This window comes from Notamacropus eugenii, chromosome 2, assembly GCF_028372415.1.
Source record: "Notamacropus eugenii isolate mMacEug1 chromosome 2, mMacEug1.pri_v2, whole genome shotgun sequence".
NCBI classification, from domain to species: Eukaryota; Metazoa; Chordata; class Mammalia; order Diprotodontia; family Macropodidae; genus Notamacropus; species Notamacropus eugenii.
In genome coordinates this window covers 392146215-392165686 of record NC_092873.1, presented here as the reverse complement: position 1 = coordinate 392165686, position 19472 = coordinate 392146215, and the positions used below count along the sequence as shown (strand labels likewise).

General features: G+C 35.5%; 1 pseudogene; it reads left to right on the top strand.

Moving 5' to 3' along the window:
- Positions 1–1804: 1804 nt before the first annotated feature.
- LOC140523127 (pre-mRNA-splicing factor CWC25 homolog pseudogene) lies at positions 1805–10194 on the top strand (annotated as a pseudogene).
- The last annotated feature ends 9278 nt before the right edge of the window (positions 10195–19472 follow it).

Below are 19472 nucleotides of genomic sequence, written 5' to 3'. Positions count from 1 at the left end.
ACGTGAGGACATTGTCGTACCAACAAAATTTTAATGAATTCTAATTTTATAAGGTTTATTCTTGTTTTATAGTGATAAGAAAACTACCATTGTAAAAAGTTTCAACTAATTTTCTTTATAAATGTTTAGTGACTCTCAAAATCAGGATAAAATTTAAACTGTTTTGAAGGAAGAAGCCATATTTCTGGAAGAAGTGTTTCCAACCAAACCAACTAAAATTTTCATTTTTAAGATAAGGTATTGCTAAAATTAATATGTAATGATCTATGAAGCAGAAAACATCTTGCTGTTTTGATAAACAACAGTTGAAATTCATGTGTAAATGTATTTACAACTTCATTTCTAAAAGTTTTTCTTCCAGAATGAATATTATCCACAAAAAGATAAACAAACCTGTGAAACATCGATGAAAATCTATTCAGTTGTGAAGTTCAAGTTAGAAATCTCTTTTGTTTAAGACAATACAGATATGCTATTTCGGACAACCAGTCTCAGAGGGTTTAAGTATGTCGAGAAAGTGTGGGGAAGTATTTTTCAGAAGAAAAATGATGTAACTACCATGTTTAACCCCTTCTGGTCATTTTTTGGTCTTTGTTTAACCACCTTGCCAGATTTGTCTCCTCCAGGTAAGATGACCATTCTGGCTGTATATCACTCACTGTACATGACCCATCACCCTCTGGACCTGGCTTTACACTAGCTACAGACCTCTCCAATGTCAGGATCCTGTGAGGCAGGGACAGCTCTACGTCCACTCTCAGCAGGAAGCAATTGCAGAAACCAAGACCTTCGTCCCTTACCCCAAAAGATTTGGGTTTCACCTATTTAAATAGGGGGGATTGATGGGGTGTTTGGGTACATATACTTAGGCCCTAATGCTAAAGTCACATTTAAAAATCATATTTCTCTCTAGCCTCAAAATACTATCTCAGGCAGTTTCTCCCTCAAGGGCACAGCCTGCCCTAGCAACACCCGTTATCTCCCTTCCTCCTGTAGTAGTCAACTGCACCTATAGAACTCAACTGCCAGCTGTGTACTGAACTGACTATGTGCTGGGTCATAATGACATTTACTATTCACTGACCAATCATGTGTATCCTAGATTCAGACATATCTATACTCTCAATTTTTTGAATGTCACCCCATTACTGTACCCATCATACATGGACATCATTGGCTGAACTTCATTGAGTGTGATACAAATGAGGGACAGACATTGAATATTTCAGGTTATGTATTACAATCCTAGTACAATACTACTATGAAGGATAGGAATGATTCCAAGATGCAGGGATTTCCAACACACCACTGGACAATGATCAATGGAAAAACAATGCCAGGGGCAAGGAAGATTTTTGCGACAATTGGAGGATCTACATCCTATATTGAAAAGAACAGGACAAATGAGGTGTTAGCTAACCATATTTATACAGCTTGAGTATATTTTGGGGGACAATATGCATTTATGTGGGGATGAAAGGAAAATGTTATTATTGCAAAAAGTGTTAATGGTACCTTATAAGGAACTATGGACATTTATAACATCACCTGCTTTATCTGCAAGGTTTCAGAGTGTATACATTATAAAGCTTCTGGTGTCGTGTTCATTACAACACAACCAAAATATATACTTATGCCAGTAAAAACTAAGGGTTGGTATAGATCCAGAGCAGATCACATTTTCTGGGAATTAGAGCAGAAGATAGAACTTGGGATGGGACCAAAGGTTGAAAGATGTATTAGTTGTGTAATCTTAGGAATATCTTTGCTGATTCCATTGATTACGTCCTCATTATCATTGGCTATGTCAGTATCCACAGTACAGAATGAAAGGGTACAAGCTAACTTCATGGAAGAGTTGGCACGAAACGTGTCTTTAGGGTTCCAGGAACAAAGAAAAATTGATTTGGACTTTTATACAGCAATAAAGGAATTAAGAGCTGCTATTGTAGCAGTTGGTGATGAGGTGGATAGGTTGGAATTTCATCAACGATTGGTAAGTGATTATCGTTGGATGTTCCTATGTGTGTCTAACAACCTGTATAATGAGTCAGATTATGATTGGCAAAGGATCAAAAACCATTTGAATGAGATTATTGATAATCAGAATTTGACCCTGGAAATTGAGAATTTATATAAGCTTGTCCGAACTATGTATGAAGCAGCAGATCAAGATTTAACTCCTGATAAAACTGCACAAAATATTATAGATTTCTTTAAACATTTATCCATTCCATCTATTTTCAGTTATATAGCTCATGCTGGAATTGCTTTTATTGTGTGCCTATCGGTTCTTTTATGTATCCTATCATTTATTGTTAAGTTTGCATTCTTGGTCTTAAAAGTATGGTTATGAGGCTAGATCATAACACACAAGTTCTCTGGAATACTCATCATGAAAATAAAAAGGGAGAATTGTAAGGGATTTGGAACTCTCAGGTTATCAGGGTCACGGTACCCTCAGGAGAAATCTCTTGAGACGTCATGTCCTTGCATGACTTACATGATGGACCACTCTTTTGCAATATCCAACCTTCACAATTATCTTGAGCAAAAGCAACAACAGCCAAGCATGTAAGCTCAGCACACAGTGTTTACTAACTTCTTGCATGAATGGAAGTAGATTGCCTATATACACTCTGAGGTAGCTGAGAATAAACGGAGTGCATACCATCTTTGCTCCCACCTCATTCATTCGTGCCTGGAAGAAAGATCTCATGCAGGCATTAGATCTTTGGGAACTTAACAGCATCCTGAAAGAAACAATTCAAATATCATTGAGTTACAGTCAGGAGAACACAAGATTTAGCAACTTCTACATTAAAGGAAAGGTGGACTTGGAATATGATATTCTGGAGGACAAAAGAGTTTAGATTATAACCAAGAGTCACTGACCCAGCAAAATTGAGTATAATCCTTCAGGAGGAATAATGGATATTTGATGAAACTGAGGAATTTCAAGTATTCCTGATGCAAAGACCAGAGTTGAATAGAAAAGTTTATTTTCAAATATAAGACTTGACAGAATCATAAAAAGGCAAACAGAAAGGGAAAGTTATAAAAGACTTAATAAGGTTAAACTGTTTACATTCCTACATGAAAAGATGATATTTATAACTTCTAAGAACCTTCTCATTATTGTGAGAAGTATATTATGAGGAGTATACATAGAAAGAGGGCATGGGTGTGAATTTATTATGATGGGATGATATCTAAAAACATAAAATTAAGGGATTAGAAAATGGAATGCATTGGGAGAAGGAGGAAGGGAGAGGTAGAATGGGGTAAAATATCTGACATAAAAACATTACAAAAGACCTTTTACAGTGGAGGGGAAGATGGAGGTGGTAATGGACAACGCTTGAGCCTTGTTTCCCAGACAGAGCTGTCAGTTAGCTTTGAAATATGTGTGTGTGTGTGTGTGTGTGTGTGTTTTTCACATTAAATTTGTTGCTACTATTCTCATTTCTATTTTAAAATTTCTAAATCATTTCTAGAAATCCTCTTCTGAGTACAAGATTTTGTCTCAAGGAATCCTAAATATGGATCAGATAGATGTGGCCCTTCCTCAATCTCTTGGATACCTTTATAACACTGAAGGAGTTAAACTAGGGAAATGTTGATAAAGATTTAATGATTGGCTTTCCAAAACTCAGGATACAATTTCATTTTCATCTGGATTACTAGCAAAAGTTTAGATAATCCAGATGAAAAATCAAACCCTGATTTGCAGTGTTTGCCGATTTCAGCATTGTAAATGCTAATACTGAAAATCTAACAAATGTTTCTATGGAGATCCAGTTTGAGCTAATTCTAGCTAGTATGGGAACTTCAGAATAGATTTTCCCATGTCAGAAGCAGAATATATTTGAATATTAAACATTTAGATCATTATGTGCAAATGGATAGGTGATCATCTGGATGGTAGAATTTGGTAGATTATCTTCCCTTCTACTCCTCCTACCTCCTCTGTACTCTAGCACCAGACCATTCTAGCTTCCAGTCTTAACTCCATCTCCATTACTGCTCAAACTCAGGATTATACACCCTGTATTCCATTCTTAGCTTGTTCTCTATCTCTGCCTTGACCCCAGATCAATTTAAATTCAGATAATCTTTCAGTCTGGACTTGGGCTTTCAGTAATGTAGGGAAATCATAATGAGGAAACTTCATCTACCACACATTGTAGCAAACCACAGATTATAATTTTAGCATCAAGATCTTAAATGACTTTCCTAAGGTCACAAAATTAACATACGTCAGAAATGATACTTTAACCCAAGGTTTTCCTGGCTTCGAGACCTGACTATAAAACTTGAGTCACTCATTTCAGATAAGCCAAGGTTTGAATAATTGGGACCAGATGTGTTATTTATTATTGTTATATTGTGCAATTTCAGAGAGGAAAAAATCCATAAAATCTTGGCACTTCTGTATTAAGCCACACAGCAACTACTGAAATATATATATATATATATATATATATACGTGTGTGTGTGTGTGTGTGTGTGTGTGTGTATGTACATATATATATATGTATTATATATACATATATCAGTTATAAGGTTTTATTTTTAAAATTATTCCTAATTTTTTGAACAAACTCCTGAATTCATTGATATATGGGAACACTTTCCACCAAAACAGATCTTCAATTACTTTTAAAGTATAATCTTGGCAAATTGCCTGGGGCACTAAGAGGTTAACTAACTTGCCTAGGGTCACAAAGCCACTACTCTCTAGAAGTCAGATCTTCCTGACTTCACTACCTCTGTATCCACTAGACCAGTGGCGTGAAACTCAAATATAAAGGGGGCCATTAATCCCTATAGGCGACATATGGACTTAGTTTAAAATGTAATGTTTTCTATTTTTATTGTATTTTTACTACAATTTTAACTTCTCTGGGTCTCATTGGAGAGTACTGTGGCTACATACAGCCCACAGGTGGCATGTTTTAAACTTCTACCCTAGACCATCGATGTCTTCCTTTTCATATGTATTTTAATAAACTGGTAGAATCCTAAGAACTCTTAAGCAAGAGGCAAACCAGTTTTCTGCTACTATTTAAAGAGAAAGTGTAGCTGGAATCTGTAGAAAGAGTAAAAGGTACTGGGGTAAATGATATTTAGCAAGATCATATTTAGGATACATTAGATGGGACAAAAAAACTTTCTGTCACTTTTAGTTAATATAATGAGTTTCCATAAGACTTACAGGTCAAGCTGTTTTCAAGGTTTAAGCAAACAGGAATATGTAATGTGTGTAAAGAAGACTTGTGTTCCATCTTGTCTATGATGCTTACCATCTGTTTAACTTACCATCTGTATAACCTCCCTGCACCTTATTTTGAAATGAGGAAACTGAAGTCCAAGGAGATTAAGTGACTTTCTCTAAGTCATACTGGTAGTAAGCATGCAAGATGGGAATTGAATCCAGATCTTCCAAGTCCAGAGCCAGAACTCTTTGCAATGGTCCATAATGAATATGAGGCTACAAAGTATATAAATATTACAGAATACAGGTTCTTAGAAAGACACGTGAGGAAACAAACAAACAAAAAAAACCCTCCAGTAACTGGGGAGCGGCTGATATTAACATTCCTCTCTGTATAAAGTGTATTATACACAAGATAATGCAGGCAAGATAAACTAAGAAATTGACGTATCCTGGTTATCAAGTCCAGCTTGTGTTGCCCATGTTAAAGTGCAATTCATTAATCTCATCCTTATGAAACAAAGAAAACTGAAAATTCTGTGTGATGAAAGAAGAAAATCACTTGCTTACTTGTTTTTGACTCTTGGAGACAATTTTAAATCAGTGCCAAATAAGAATGGGAAAGATAGGCAAATGGAGGAGGAACATTACTGATTAATACAGAGATAATAAAAGTCTTGAGAGTCAGTGTGGCACTGTGACTTGCTGGTAGGACCAGGAATATCTGGGTTTAGGTCCTAACTTTGACATATATTGACCTTGTAACAGCCCTCAGTGCCCAAAACAAATCTCTAAGACTATATAAATTGAACCAAGGTAGTAATCCACATTAAATGAAGGAGTTTCTTTGTTGGGAATCCTCAGTCTATAAACACAGGTGTGAAGCACAGAGGTTAAAGTGTAATTGGGTACTATTATTAAAAGAAATAAAAGTATAATAGCATGTAGCATAAATATGTGATTTTCTAAGTCAATATACATCCTGCAGGGATCCTAAAGTAGGGATTAGTCCCTCTCCCCCCACCCCCACTGCACCATATGAATTTGACACCACACAAGTGAAATCATAGGTTCAGTCCAAAAAAAAAGAATTAGGGTTAGAGTTATACCTTTTCTGCACAAAAAATCAATAGGAGACTAAAATTTAAATGAAAATGTTTGAATTGTAAGTGTCTCAGATGTTATCAGTATTTCAGTCATAAATATGACTATCCTAATCTCATTTTGTAAATTAAGTATGAAATCAAGGCTGCCAGAAATTGACATATTTGTCCAAGTTCGCACACTAGATGGTAGAGCTGTTACTTGAACTTAAGTCAACTGACTCCCTGTTCAAGGCTCTCTCTGCTATTTTCTCATGTTATCTCATAGATACATAGACCCACATGACTTTAAAGTTGGAAGAAGATGTAGAGGAGATTTGGTCCTACCTTTTAGGTAATGTAGGATTTTTAAAAAAGCAAGTCTTTCATAAAAGTTGGAAATATTGAATGTTGGAGGGGGGTGTGGAAAGATAGGAACACTAGTGCATTGTTGGTAAATCAATGAATCTGTACAACCAATTTGGAATTATTAAAGTGACTAAAATATACATATCCTTTGACCCACAGATCCCATTACTAAGCATATTCCCTAAGGATGTCATTGATAAGAAAATCCCCACCTACATCAAAACATTTATAGCAGCACCTTTCGTAATCACAAAAAATGTAAACAAAGTAGATGCCTATTAATTGGGGAATGACTAAACAAATTCTGGCATGTGAATGACATTATAGTGTAGTGAGAAATGACAACTGGCATGAATACAGAGAAACATGGAAATATCTACATGAAATAATGCAGAGTAAGGAAAGTAGAGTCAAGAAAATGATATATAATGAAAAAAACAGTATCAATGAAGCAGAACAATGTTTAAAAGACAAAAATTAAATACTGCAAAATTATAAAGAACAATCATGTTTTGAAAAGAAAAATGCAGACATTCCCAGTCTATTCCTTTGCTGCATGTATTTTCAGATGTGTTCAATGTATTGATAAAATATGTTGAGTTTTTTTGCCCTCTTTTTCTTTTTTGTCTTAAAAAAATACTATCTGTTTTATAGGGTGGTGTTCTGGGAGGGGGAGGGGAGATACTGGGGAAATTATGGTGATATCAAAAAAAAACCCCAAACAAGCAAACTCAAAAATCATCAACAAAAATTTATTTTTAAAATAAAAAACCAATTTTTAATAACTATTCAGCTTGGCTCTGCTTGAATACTTTCAAGAACAGTGACCACACTCCTTAAAGGGTAAATAGGTATCCAATCATTTGGTAGAACAATTTGTAACTATGCCCAAAGGGCGATAAAACTGTATATACCCTTTGATCCAGCAATACCACTGCTAGATCTATATCACAAAGAGATCATAAAAAAGGAAAAAGACTCACACATATTAAAATATTTATAATAGCTCTTTTTGTGGTATCAAAGAAACGGAAATTGAAGGGATGCACTTAATTGGGAATGGCTGAACAAGTTGTGGTATGTGAATGTAATGGAATATTATTATGCTATAAGGAATGATGAGCAGACAGATTTCAGAAAAACTTGGAAAGATTTACATGAACTGATGCTGAGTGAAGTGAGCAGAACTAGAATATAGTACACAGTAACAGCTACATTATACTATGATCAACCATGATTGACTTAGATGTTCTCAGCAACACTGATCCAAAACAATTCCAAAAGATCCCTGATGGAAAATGCTATCTACATCTAGAAAAACAAACAAACAAACAAACCAAACTATGGAGTCTGACTGCAGATCCAAGAATAGTATTTTCCATTTTTTCTTTCTTACTTATGCTTCTTCCTTTTTGTTCTGATTCTTCTTTCACCACATGACTAATGTGGAAATATGTTTAACATGATTGTATATATATATATGTGTGTGTGTGTGTGTGTGTGTGTGTGTGTGTGTGTGTGTGTATACATACATAAAACCTATATCAGATTGCTTGCTGTCTTAGGGAGGGAGGAGAAAAGGAGGGAGAAAAATTTGGAACTCAAAATCTTATAAAAATGAATGTTGAAAACTATCTTTACATGTAATTGGAAAAAATAAAATACTATTAAGTGGAAAAAATAAAATAAAAAATTTTAAAAAGAACAACAGGGCAATTCTCACACTACTATGGAAGATGACAGTTTGATTGAAGTTGATCTGTGAAAAAAAAATTGTTAAAATCATACTTTATCACTGGATAACTATTGGCAGAAATTGCTCTTATTCTGAGCCAAAATCTACATCCTTATAATTTTTCTGTATGGGTTCCCAGCCTCTTGAAGACATCAGGTTCTGCTATTATACTTCTTTGAATACTATCATCCTCCTTTTGTGCCTGAAAGATCTGTATGATGCAGCTACCTGAAAATGGCAAATGAAGAGCTTTCATAGGAATGAAACCTTCTCTATCTTCTACTTCCTAGCCCTCTTTATGTTATATAGAAGAAAAGTATGACATATAAAGTGTGACGTATAATGGATCTTTTCTTTGTCTAACTGTAGTGGTTTCCTATTAATTATCACTGGTGCTATGTAGCCTCTATATTTCTCACAAACACAGCAAATATTAATCTTTCAACTGTGATTTATTTATATGACAAGAAGTGGTGAACAGCAAATAAACTCATTTATCTGAGCTAAGAGCAAATAGAAATCAGAGAACGAATATAAATGAAAATAATATCAGATATCATTCACAGAGTTGAATGAGCTCTTCTATTGGGAGTGAGATATCTCACCTCAACTTGAGAGTCTCATATCTCACCAAAGATGAAATTCCCAAGTCTAATGTTGCAAGTCTGGTATAGGACCAATATTGAGGTGCCAGCTCATCTCTAGTTGGCTTCTTCCCAGAGTCTTTCAGGGACCTTTCCATGAAGAGAATTGTGAACCACAAGTCTAAAGCTGGAAGCCAGACCAGAATCTCTCCTCCCAAGCTCTCACTGAGTCTACCTTTCATTCAGGCATGGGGTATTGAGTACTCATTCTCAACTAGTGAAGTAAGTCTTCCACATACTTGTCAAAGTGTAATTTAAAATGACTTTTGGTTCTGTTGATGTCCTACTATATTATGGTTGTTCCAATAGAGTAGACCATCATAGGAGAGAGAGACCTGAATCTGAAGAAAAGCTGGCACCCACAGACCCTTTGAAATATGGAGAAAGTGAGAAGGCAGAGCGGAAACATGAGGCAAAAGGAAAAAGATTGAGGAGCTGTAGTGGGAGCTTCAGAAACAGAGGGCAAGAGAAGAAATGCAATACTCTCAGAGGATGTGGGAGCTGTCACAAAAAAAGAAGAAAACTAGACTGCATATACTAGAGCCCTGGTGGGCTGGTGAACTGTGGTCATTACTGATGGGATGTCCTATTGACCAATATGCTTTTGAGAAGATGGAAGACAAAGAAGCAGATTGTTCATCTTTCAGGCTTCGTCTTAGCCCCCTTAGGTGCCAATTCTCTATTTAACATGGCCAGCAAAACCTAAGAGGACCCCTTTTCATCATTCAAAAGGAGGAAGAGAAAAAGAGAGGTCTTGATAAATCCAGTGACAATGAAGAAAATCAAATAATTGTTGCAAATGAGTCCGGAAAAAGAGAGGAAGAAGAAAAAGGGGGAAAAAGCAAAAGAAGCACAAGCTTTGCAGCTGAAGCAGTGATCATTCTGCCAGTGAGGAAGAGGGAATCCTGTAAAGTCTCAAAAAAGATGGCAAGTCCTCTTCCTGTTTTGCCTAAAATTCTAGGTTTGTATGGCTTACAGATTAAGGATACTGACCATAATCAAAGACTACTGGGACCTCTGGCAACTGGAATCAGGGAAGCACACAGGGTTAAGAATTACTCTATATCATGGGGCACCTCCTGTTTGCCCCTAAAACACCACAGCAGAAAGGGCAAGTGGGATGCTGAGACTCAGGATAAGAGGTGATGGTCCCTTAAACATATTCCATAGTAAAGGAAAGAAAGAGGCTACACTAAAGCAGGTCACCCAAAAGGAAGCGTATCAAAGGCAATGTGATCCAGCTCACACCAGAAAATTTTCAGCAGAGTAACTGAAGTGAAAATGGCAAGAAATGATGAATAATGCCAAGTGGCTGGAGGAAGAGAGACTGAACACCTTCCAGAGGTATGAAAAAGAAGATGAAAGAGAACGGAAGCTGCAGAAGGACTCTTGGGAAGGACATTCATACACCAGTTGAAGTTATTCTTAGAGGATAAGGCCAAGTACAACATCTACTCCCTCCAGAGAACTTCAACTACTTTGAAAAAAAACTTCATGAAGAGATGAAACTCCCAAGGCTTATGCTGATTATCCTGGGTTTTCCAGAGAAGCTGTTGGTTCCTTAAAGAATCTTCTTTATAAGAATTGAGATGATTTCCAAGGATGTGATTCTACTCTGGTCATTCCTGAGAACACAACGCCTCTCACAAAACAGGGAGTCAGTACCTTGACTACCTCCTTTGGTATATATTGCAGACATGGGGTTTGTAGTTTCCTTAAGCAGGGCCAATCTTTATTTCAATACTCCTGGAGATTCCTACTATTTTGTATGGCTATTGATGGTTATCACAATGGTCCCGTGATTTACCCTGAATCTGCTTTTTCCATCTGATCCATTCCCCTTTCAATACAGGTCAAAGTCTAAAAAAAAAGTCTGCTTTTAAAAATCACTATTGAACCTCTTCAGTTGAGTAACAAACGAAAAGATAGAATCAATGTTCCTGACATGTCAAAAATCTGTGCTGAAAGTTAATTTGAGACAGACCAGTGCCAGCTTCAGAAGAACCAGGGAAAGAAAAAAGAGAATTCAGGGAGGATCACCCAGTATGCAAGCTATGTAATGCCCCTCAGATAGTCACCATGCAAACCTGAAACCAGGGGGAGCTCAGATCCCCATGACTCAGATATATTGCTCTGGTGGAATCTGATCTTACAATTTTTCGTAATTGTTCACTTCATACTGATGTGTGTTTCTGGAAGGAATCACTAGGATTCAGGTCACAGCCATATGCAAAACTCTAAATTGTTCAGTGGGTTAATCAGTAGGCTTGGAATCAGGAAGACATGAGTTCAAACGCTGGGCAAAGCATTCAACCTTCTCAGCCCTAGTTTTCTCATATCTACAACAAAGATGATAGTAAGACCTTCCTCAAGGTGAAAATCAAATGAGATATGTGTAAAGTTCTTTGAAAAAATTAAAGCACAACATAAATGTTATCATTATTAGCACTTTTCTCATTCAATTATCCCCCATTGGCCACTCCTCAAATATACCATGTCAACCGAAGCTCTCAGCTGCATCCATCCTCCCTTTCAGATAAGTCTTTTTGTTCCAATGCCAGATGCTAACATCTTCCAAGTTTTACCCTCACCCATACCCACTTTTTCCAGAGGTTGTGTATGCTAAGGGAGGGGATAAACTTGAGCAAAACAAATTCTAAGGATGTCAAAAACATGCAAAAAATTTTTGTAGTGACTATGAATTGGAAACTGAGGGGAATGTCTCTGGAAACATGATTATTTTGAAATTTTTTGTTCATGTACTGTAGCTTGGCTATCATGAGTATTTAGTGTGGTGATGGCAGTAAAATATTATTAAATATTTATAAATTAGTGTTATATGTGAGCGATTAGAGACAACAGTATAGTCTGTGATAATAGTCTGGTCCAATTTTAGTTCTATATTTGTTATTTAGAAATTTGTTGTCTGTCATTCTGTGAAAGAAAGTTTGTGTTGGTCATGTCTTGCTAGATATTTGGAAGTTATTAAAATTTTACATCATTGAATTATGTGTTGCCCTTGTTCTACCATTCCTCTGCATAATATACTAGATCACAAATTTAGCCTCCTTAAAGAAAACTTTTCTATTATTTATGTTGGCAATGATATGGTCCTGAGTCACCATCATAAACTCCATTTCTGAAAGCAAATTCTTTTAACTCAGCCATTTGCTCAACAGCTCTTTGTCAATGTGTTGTTGAGTTCATGAGGATGTTTCTCTTGTAGAGAAAAATAGGCATTGAAAGAATTCACCCATCTCCTCAGGAAAGAGACCCCAAAATACAAACTCCAAGGAACATTATAGCCAAATTTTATAGGTCAGATCGAGGAAAAAAAAAACACTCCAAGTGACCAGGCAGAAGCAATGTAAATATTAGAGAACCACAATTAGGATTACATAGTACTTAACAGTGGCAACACTGAAGCATAGCAGGCTATGGAACATGGTATTCAGAAAGGCAAAAGAACTAAACAACCAAGGATCACCTACCTGGTGAAATTAAGCATAATATTTCAAGGGAAAATTGTCATTCGATGAAATAGAAGGATTTCAAACTTTCATGAAGAGATCAGAATTGAACAAACAAATATCAAGACCCAAGAGAATGCTAAAAAGAGAAGAAGGGGAAAAATAAGGGATTCAATGGATCTGAATTTTTTTATCCCGACGTGGGAAGATAATGCGTTTAATTTTTAAAAAAAAGTCTGAGTAATAATACAGATAGAAGGTATGGTATGAGGTGAATTTGAGGGAATGACATAAAAAGTAATTAAGCAATAAGAAAGAGGAGTGCAATGAGTGCAGAAGAAAGGGAGAGGTAAAACGAGGTAATAATTTCATATGAAGAGGTGCCAAAAACCTATTACAGTGAAAGAAAAAGATAGGAGGGTGGGAGATGGGCATCGCTTGAACCTTACTCTCATCACTATTGGCTCAAAGAGGCAATAATATATATAATTTGAATGTAGAAATCTATCTTACCCAATAGGAAAGTAGAAGAGGACAAGATTGAGTAAAGGGGGTGTGGGAAACTGACAGAAGAGAGGCACACTGGGGGAGGTGGTAGAAAAAAGTAAAACACTGTCAAAGAGGGAAAGGGTAAAAGGAGAGAGAGAACAAACAGGATGAAAAATAGCATGGAGGTAAATACACAATAATCATATGGGATGAACTCTCCCATAAAACAGAAATGGATAGCAGAGTTAATTTTAAAAGATATTTTTACAATGTGTTGTTTACAAGAAAAACATTTGAAGCAGAGAGACACACATAGAGCAAAACTATAAGACTGGAGCAGAATATATCATGCTTCAGCTGAGGCCAGAAAAAGCAATAGTAGTAATCCTGATCTCAGACAAAGCAAAAACAAAAACAGATCTAACTAAAAGAGATAAGGAAGGAAATTCCATCTTGCTAAAAGATACCATAGACAATGAAATAATATCAATACTAAACATATATGCATCTAGTGATATAGCATCCAAATTCTTAGAGAAGTTAAGGGAGTTATAGGACCAAAGAGACAGCAAAACTATTCTAGTGGTGGCCCTCAACCCTTCCTTCTCAGAAGTAGCTAAATCTAACCACGAAATGAACAAGAGAGAAGTTAAGGTGGTGAATAGAATGTTAGAAAAGTTAGCCATAATAGTCCTCTGGAGAAAGCTGAATGGGGATATTTCTATACATTTTTTTTCTCAGAGGTACATGATACCTACACAAAAACTGAGCGGGTATTAGGGCATAAAAACATCAAAATCGTATTCAGAAAGGCAAAAATATTAAATACATCCTTTTCAGATTATAACACAATAAAATTACATATAATAAAGGGCCATGGAAAGATAGATTAACGATTATTTGTAAACTAAATAATCTAATCATAAAGAATAGGTGGGCAAAACAACAAATTATAAAAATGATAATTTCATCAATGAGAATGACAATAATGACACAACATACTAAAACTTATGGGATGCATCCAAAGCAGTTCTTAGGGGGAATTATATTTCTCTAAATGCTTACATGAAGAAAATGGAGAAAGAGTAGATCAATGAACTGGGCATGAAAGTTTGAAAGCTAGAAAAAAAAAAACAAATTAAAAAATCCCCAGTTGAGCACCAAATTGGAAATCCTGAAAATCAAAGGTAAGATTAATAGAACTGAGACTAAGAAAACTATTGAACCGATAGATTATAAATATGGAAAAAGAATAAAATGGATAAACCTTTGGTTAATTTGATTTGAAAAATGAAGAAAACCAAATTGCCAGTATCAAAAATGAAAATGGTAGATTTACCTCAAATTCAGAGGAAATTAAAGCAACAATCAGGAACTGTATTTTCCAACTGAATGCCAATAAAACTAACAATCTAAGTGAAATGAATGAATATCTACGAAAATATAAATTGCTCAGATTAACTGAAAAGGGAATAAAATACTTAAATGACATCATTTTAGAAAAATAAATTGAACAAGCCACCAAAGAACTCCCTAAGAAAAAATCCCAAGGGCCAGATGGGTTCACAAGTCAATTCTAACAAACATTTAAAGAACAATGTATTTCAATACCATATAAACTATTTCAACAAATAGGCAAAGAAGGAGTCCTACCAAATTTCTTTTATAATACAAATATGGTGCTGATGCCTAAACCAGGAAGAGTCAAAATAGAGAAAGAAAATTATAGACCAATTTCCCTAATGAATATTGATGCCAAAATTTTAAATAAAATATTAGCAAAGAGATTATGGCAATTTATCTCCAGGATAATACACTATGTCCAGGGTGGGGATTTATGCCAGGAATGCAGGGCTGATTCAATATTAGGAAAACTATCAGCATAATTGACCATTTCTATGACGAAACCAACAGAAATCATATGATTATCTGAAAGGTTCAGAAAAAGCTTTTGACAAAATATAGCAGCCATTCTTATTAAAAACAGAAAGCATAAATATAAAAGGAGCTTTCCTTAAAGGGATAAGCAGTATCTGTCTAAAACCCTTAGCAAGCTTTCCCATTAAGATCAGGGGTGAAGGAAGGATGCCCATTATCAGCACTGTTATTCAATATTGTACTAGAAATATTAGCTCTAACAATAAGTGAAGGAAAAGAAATGGAAGGAATTAGGATAGGCAATGAGGAAACAGAACTGTCACTCTTTTTCTATTTAAAACATATTTTTTCTTTTTTAAAATTAATTTATTCTTCTTTTCAACATTCACTTTTGTAAGATATATGTGTGTATATATACATATATATGTATGTATATATATATGTATATATATATATACATATACATATACATATATATATATATATATATATATATATATATATATATATATATATATATATATATATATATATATATATATATATATATATATATATATATATATATGAGTTCCAAATTTACCACCTGGACATTAAAATTATACCCTTTGCAGATGACATGATGATATACTTAGAGAATCCTAGAGAATCAGCTAAAAAACTACTTGAAATAATTAACTACTTCAGCAAAGTCACAGGTTATAAAATAAATCCATATAAATCATCAGCATTTCTATATATTACCAACAAAGGTCAGAAGCAAGAAGTAGAAAAGGAAATTCTATTTAAAATAACTATAGACAATACAAATACTTGGGAGTCCACTTGACAAGACAAATCCAGGAGGCAAATAAACAATTACAAAACACTTTCCACACAACTGAAGTCAGATCTAAACAATTGGAAAATATACTAGCATCAAATCCAAACAGCAAGAGATAGAGAAATTCCATTTAAAGTAATTGTAGACAACATAAAATATTTGGGAGTCTACTTGTCTGATTGTGATCAAATCACAGGCAATCAAATTGTGTATCCTCTTTGATCAGAGCAATGCCACTACTAGGTTTGTATCCCAAAGAGATCATATAAAAGGGAGAAGGACCTACGTGTACAACAATATTAATAGCAGTTTGCTTTGTGGTGGCAAAGAATTAGAAATTGAGTAGATGCCCATCTATTGGGGAATGACTGAACAAGTTGTGGTATATGAATGCAATGGAATATTATTGTGCTATAAGAAATGATGATCAGGCAGATTTCAAAAGACTCTGGAAAGACTTACACGAATTGATGCTTAGGGAAAGGAGCAGAATCAGGAGAACACTGTACACAGTAACATCAAATTGTGATGATCATCTATGATTGACTTGGCTTTTCTCAGCAATATGATGATCCAAGACAATTCCAAAGGATTCATGATAGAAAATGCTATCCACATCCAGAGAAGGAACTATGGAGTCTGAATGCAGATTGGAGCATACTATTTGCACTTTTTGGGGGGGGGGTGTTGTAAGTGTGTTTTCCTTTTTGTTGTGTTTCTTCTTCTATAACATGACTTATGTGGAAATATATTTACATGATTACATATATGTAACCTACATCAGATTGCTTGCCATCTTAGGGAGAGAAAATAGGAAGAAGGGAGAAAAAGTTTGGAAATAAAAATCTGAGTTGAAAAAATGAATGTTGAAAACTATCTTTACATGTAATTGAAAAAATAAAATACAAAAAAAGAATGTTTTCTTGGGTAGTTTGGGTAGTTTGAAAGAGCATACATAAATCAAAGACTTGGGCTTGAGTTGTGTATGATAGGATGATCCTAAAAATAAAATTGGGTTGGAAGAGGTAAAATGGAGCAATATTTTCATACAAATTAGGTATGAATGGAAGAACAGTGGAGGCTGGAGGAGGTAGAGGTATGGTAGTGTTAGAAGTTTATTCTCATCAAAACTAGGTTAAAGAGGGAATAACATATATATATATATATATATATATATATATATAACATAAAAGTCTTCTTAACTTAGAAAGAAATAGTAAGGTGAGGTAATAGAATAAGGGAGGAACTCTTAGAAGGTTATGCAGATCAAGAAATAGGAGAGTAAAAGACTCAAAAGGACTGGTAAATTAAGGAATAAGGGAGTAAAATATGAGGATAAGGGAGGAACTTTTAGAAATGGAAGAGGCTAGGGGAGAGTCTCTTAGAAACATGGGCAGATTAAGGAATAGGTGGATGAGAGCAGAGGATAAGGGAGGGATTCTTAGAAGGGGTGCAGATTGGGGAGGCAATAGCAAGAAGTAAATTAGACATGAGGAGGGACAGGGTAAAAAGAAAGGGAGAGAAGGACAAACAGGAAAAAACAAAGTGGAGGGAAATGCACACCTAGTGATTATGGAATACTACTGTGCTGTAAGAAATGATGAAAAGTCAAATGAGCAGACCCAAGAGAACATTGTATACAGTAACAGCAATATTGTTCAAAGAGCATTTGTGAAAGACTAAGTTATTCTGAGTATTGTAAATACTCAAATCAATACAAAGGACCCATGAAGGAAGATATTATTCACCTCCAGAGAATGAACTGAAAAACTGAAGTATTCACAGTAGGGTTTTAGGTATGTACAGTAGGGTTTTAGGTATGTATGTGCATATATATATATAATATGTATATATTATATATATATATACACACACACATCTCTATATACATATGTATTCATATATATGTAAAAACACCATTTCACACACATATACCTATATATGTATGTATCTGTTCATGTTTATGTGTGTGTGTGTGTGTGTGTGTGTGTGTGTGTGTGTAATGGTGGCTTAAATTTTTTTCTTCCTCCTTTTTGACAAGGAAATGTTAATCATTTCATGGCAGCCTTAAAGTAAAGTCCTGAGACCTGAGTTTCATTAATATTTTAAAAGTTTTTATTAGGGTACTTTACAAATTTGTTGTGGTCCATGGCATAATTCCTGAAGTACACATTAAGATTGGTATTTTATATGTGTAAGTTGCTTTAAATGTGTTTTTTCTCATCCAGCTTTGATGTCAGGATGCTAGAAAGTCTCTTAATGTATTTAGCCACGGCTTTTTCCTTGATATATTTATGGTCAATAAGTCATGCTTGGAGGAGACTAAATCATTTGTAGATGTTGCCTTCAGTTCAATGTAAATTACAGATTCAAGCTTGAAACTTAATCTCTATATATCTGTAGAACACATTGAGCATTTTATACCTATTGAATCCAAATTATATTCAGAGATCATTGAGAAAGATTCCATGGGACAAAAGAGCCACTTTATTTGTTCCCTCAAGGGAGTCATATGGCTTGATATAATCCTTGTTCATCAAATGATTAAGATATTGTGGTTTGTTTCCTTCATTACTATTGTTATTAGGGTATAGGATAGGTTCAGAGAATACTAGAACCTCTGGTGTAAGGACTGCCAAGTCCTATTCAGGGCTGTTTTCTACCTGTGTCCACCTGATCCATCCAACTCTTACCTATGGCTCCAAGAAGTTGTAACATGCACAGTTGCCATGCCTTGGTAAACCATTTTGGCAGACAGGCTAAACCAGGTTGAAGATAACTGAGGATTCACAAACCCTTTGATGAGTTGGGGGGTGTCTGTCCCAAGCATATGAAGACTTCCCCTGGTGGAATGGATGGAATAGAATAATTTGTTCCAATGGCTGTGAAGATGGCTGATGTAGTCCTGAGGAATGCTTAGAACTGGATAGACACAGAAGACACAAAGGGCACTACATCCCAAGCCATCACCAGTCGTCTTGATTTTGTCTTCCCTTTGGACTTGGATGACTCTGGAAGAGACAATGAGGTTGATGATTTCTTCCAACTCTGTCTCACTGCAATCCAATTTAAGTGTGAAACCAAAGACATCACCCCATACCATTTTACCATTTCACCTATCTCAAAGTCCTCCGGCAACAGACAATTGAAGAAGCAGCAGGTACAGATACACTGGGAGCTGGAGTCACAGCCCTACACACAGATAGCCTAGGCCATAGGGCTACTTTTCACTAGAAGCACCAGTGGGATTTGGCAGCCCTTGGGTTTCTGAGCAGCCTTTTAAGGACTGCATTACTCACCTTCTGGTGTAAGGAGAGAGCTAGAAAAAATGCCCTAAAATTGTCTACTTTACCCAGCTCTTGCCTGTTTACTGTGGATAGGCAAGGATGTTACCCTGTGTTCAAAACACAAACACACACACACAGACTCAAAATGTACAAAAACTTCTGCAAAGATAGTTCCATTCACCATCAGTACATAGAATGTCTGCACACTTATGGACAAGATTAAATCCAGTAGACCTTAAAGATGTACAGCTCTTGTGAGAGAACTCAGCAGACATCACTTCCAAATAGCAGCCCTGAGTGAAACAAGAACAGTAAAGGAAGGACAACTTATTGAACTCAGAGCCGGGTATAAGTTTTTTTCTGGAGATGCTACGGTAAAGGGGAGCACCATGAAGCTGGAATAGGTTTTGCAAACAAAACCAATCTAGTCAACAAACTAGTATGCCTACCAAAAGGAGAGAACAACAGAGAACAACA